The sequence below is a fragment of the Oratosquilla oratoria genome, chromosome 32, assembly GCF_046742065.1.
Source record: "Oratosquilla oratoria isolate Oo_2021 chromosome 32, ASM4674206v1, whole genome shotgun sequence".
Classification (NCBI taxonomy): Eukaryota; Metazoa; Arthropoda; class Malacostraca; order Stomatopoda; family Squillidae; genus Oratosquilla; species Oratosquilla oratoria.
This window is the reverse complement of record NC_134808.1, coordinates 4,273,315-4,277,445: the sequence shown is the minus strand read 5'-3', so window position 1 is coordinate 4,277,445 and position 4,131 is coordinate 4,273,315.

Below are 4,131 nucleotides of genomic sequence, written 5' to 3'. Positions count from 1 at the left end.
AAGGTGGTGAGAAACTATATAGGGACCTTGAAACTTGTGGGTGAGGGGAGCTCCATAGGTATGGGCAGATACAGGAGTACCTCGTCATTGGGTCTAAAGGTTCTAAGGCAATGCTTCGGGCTACTTTTAGTCTGTGTTTTAATTGATCAATATACTGGTTCACCGTCTGTTTCGGATGTTGATACCACTGTTCCTTGAGGACCTTAAGGGGTCCTCTTATTTGGCGACCGTACAGCAGTTCGAAGCGAGAAAACCCTAACGAGGACTGTATGGTTTTCCCTACGGCAAATAATATGAGGGGTAGTCCCTCATCCTAATCAGAAGGTGAATTTAAGCAAAATTTTCGAAGCATGGCCTTGAGTGTCTGATGGAGCCGTTCAAGAGCGGCCTGAGTTTCAGGATGATAAAAGGTGGATAGGGTTTGGGTAATGCTTAATTCTTCTAATACACTGGTAAAAAGGTCACTGGTGAAGTTTGTCCCTCTGTCAGATTGGATCTCTTTGAGTAGACCCACTTGAGTGAAAAAGTTGAACAGGGTGTTTGCTATGACTCGAGCATTAATTTTCTTCAGAGGAAAAGCTTCAGCGTACCTAATTACCGGACACATTACAGTGAACATATATTGGTTTCCTTTCTTTGTCTTGGGCCATGGCCCCACACAATCGATGATTACCTTTTCAAATGGTTCACCAGAGGCGGGGATGGGGTTCAGAGGAGCTGGTGGGATTTTCTGGTTGCATTTTCCCACCATCTGGTAACTATGGCAGGTCCTAACGTAATCAGTGACGGTCTTCTTTAGACCGGGCCAAAGAAGTGCTCATTAATTCGATCGTAGGTCCTGCAAATACCTAGATGCCCTCCAGAATTATCATGGGCAATCTGGATGATACTGGGTTGGATAGAGCGAGGGATGAGAATTTGGTGTCAGTCGACCCAAGTATCGAGATTAGAACGGGAAGAGGGTTTGGTTATTCTCATTAGGATTCCATTTTGGTAGTAGAATCCAGGGAAGTGGTCAACTTCTTCTTGGGAACTGGCTGCTACTCTATGGAAGTTTTGGAGGGTGGTATCCTCGAATTGAGCTCTGGATAGGTTTTCAGAGGATATGATTTGGTTAGGAAGATCAAATGTACTGGGCCGTGGGGTGGGGGGTTTACAAGGCCATTCTGTGAGCGGGTGACCGCACACAGAGGAAAAAAATTAGGATGCAAGTGGTCTTCTACCAGAGTAGGGCTTAGCTCATTGGAGGATTTACTATTTCGGGCGGAGGGACTACTAGGGAGCCGGCGAGATCGTTACCAAGGATGAGATCAACGCCTGGAATAGGAAGGGGTTTTTGCCAAGTACCGATCCCCACTTCCTTTTGAAAGAATTTACTGTTGAGGAATACATTGATCAGTTCTGTGGACTGAACCGAGGACAGATCACTTATGGTTACTTTGGGTCCAGTGATTCTGGTCCCAATATCGGGTAGAGCAGACTTTATGATATTAGATTGAGCGACACCAGTGTCTCTAAGAAAAGTAATGGGGAGAAAAGGACCGTTTCATGAGAGGGCGATTTCACCTTGAGATTTGAAATCTTGGAAGGGATCTTTCTGGGACTGAGAACCAGCCTTTACAATATGGGACATGGGTCTTGGAGGGTCTTGTGAGTCAGATAGACTTTTCCTTGAGGAGGATTTAATTTGACGTTTATATGATTTTTTTCTGGTTAGTGAATGAAGAGGTTCTACAGCCTGGAGCTTGAACATCGAGAAATATGGTGACCAAGTTTCTTACAGTAGTTACAGGTATCGGAGGAAGGAGGGGTATAAGAGGACTTATCCCTAAACCGCTTATGATCCTGAGACGCGAGGGAATCTGCTGATGACTTTACACATGGACGCTAGCGTTTTGATCCCAACCTGTGCACCACCGTAAATTGCTCGGCCAACAGGGCAGCCTCATTCAAGTCTAATATATCCTTGTCAGTGATATACATCATTACTTGGAATGGAATTCTTCGTTTGAACTTCTCAATGACCATTAAGTTTACCAATCGATCATACGTATTAATTTTACGGGAGGAGAGCCATTGCTTGAAGAGGTTTAGCTTTTCAACAGCAAATTCTACATAAGTTGAAGTTTAAGTTTTTAACAAGTTTCTAAAGTTTTGCCTATAGGATTCTGGGGTAGCTTGATAGGCATTAAGGATACTGGTTTGGACTCTGTTATAAGAGGTATATTCCTCAAGACTGTTAAAGACCTTGGCGGCAGTTCCTACTAGTTTACTTTGAATAAGCCATATCCATTCTTCCTCGGGCCACTTGAGGTGTATTGCGAGTCTTTCGAACTGTCGAAAGAAGTACCCTGGTTCTGACTCGTCAAAAAGGGGGATAGAGGCTATGTTGAGGTGTAGATGAATGGAAGTCTTTGTCTCTCTATTATATTGAGATAATTCTATCTCGTGTCTCTGTTCACGTTCTTTCATCTCACGCTCATGTTCGCGCTGACGTTTACGCTCTTCTTGCTCATATTCAATTCTCTTTCTTTCTAAGTTAGGTTTTTCTAGTTCTAAGGAAAATATTGATCTATTCGTGTAGTCAGGGGTAGGGCGGATAACACTAGGATCTGGTGGGGTGTTTAGTGTTTGGTCCTGTGTGGCTGTCTCTGCTGTTTCTACTTCTGTGTCTGATTCTACATTACGTCCTGTGGTCTCACTAGTACCATGAAGTAATTGATAGGCGTCAACATCTACGACCTCTAAATCAACGAAGTGTTTTATGACAATGCTTCTAATATTTGTTTCGTTAAGAGAAGGAGGGACATTTATATGATAAGTTTGGGCCATAGCTCGCCAGTCTCTCAGTTTGAAATCATCTGCTAGTTGATCCACAGAGGAATCCTCTGTGAAAATGTTGATTTTGAATGCCATTTTGAATGGTGGGTTAATTGATTATTTAGGAGAATGATCAAGAATTCCACTCCAATGAATTACGTTAACCAACTCTTGAACTTAACAATGGATAAACGGGACGTTATTCATTGTTCGATTAGAAGTGGAATCAGTGGGTTTGAAGTACCCAGGTCAGAAAATAATTGTTCTCATGAATGTATGCTAGTTACAATACCAGTGCTCAGGACTAGCCAACCGAAACTAAAGATAGCCTGCATAGAGAGAGTTCGCTTTGAACGAGGGTCGTCGTTCTCCCATTCGGGCGCTGAGCCGACTGAGGTGAACAACGGGTCTGGATTCTAATTAGCGCGACTTACTGTGCGAGTATAGAAAACTTTGGAAATTGCTAGGAGCAAATAAACTTCTTATAAAAACACTAGGAAAGTTTCTACGAGAGTCATATGATTTGCCTGAGGGCTTACAGTAAATATAGAAATTTAGGTGGGGCCGACAGTTAACTCGAGGATTGGTAGTTAAATACCGAGTGAATGGGTGAGTTATAGTGGCGCCAAGAATTGCCGGTTCTCCTTTGGAACCATATGAAAAAGAGGTGGTTTGATTGGATATATGAATGTCGAGTAGCTTGGAGGGGAGGGGGTGAGGGAGGGGTAAGAGGCCTTACGCTTCACAGATTCCGTTTTCTTTCACCACAAAAGAAAATAGCGATAAATAGTTATAGTAGAAAATTGGCAATTTGTCGGAATGACAAGCGCGATAATATTTATCTGTATCGTGATGGTTATTACGAGAAGAAATTGATAGACTTCTGAAAAAATTCCAAGTTCGTTAATTTACGTATGGTAAACTAATCCGTGGACAGGCCCCCCCCCTTTTTTTTTTGTGTGTGTGTGTGTGTGTTACGGACTTGCTTAAAATGTGCCTAAGTATTCCAGGGCTCGGGAGTAGTGGCTAGGTGTATATGGGGTGGAAACTGAAGGCACAAAGCACCCGTAACTAAAATGTGCTCCCGGATTAAATATTATATACGTAAAGGCAAGTCGAGAAGTCTAATACCATGAAAACCTTTAATATTTACCATCACCGATACATTTAAATATAGGTACATAGATACAATGGAACAAGACATGTACATAAAAAGGACAAATAAGGTAAACACAAGAGGAATGTTCCATAATACACAGTAAATAATAACTAGAAAAAAAAGGGAGGGGGGGGGAATTCCACTTCTACCAG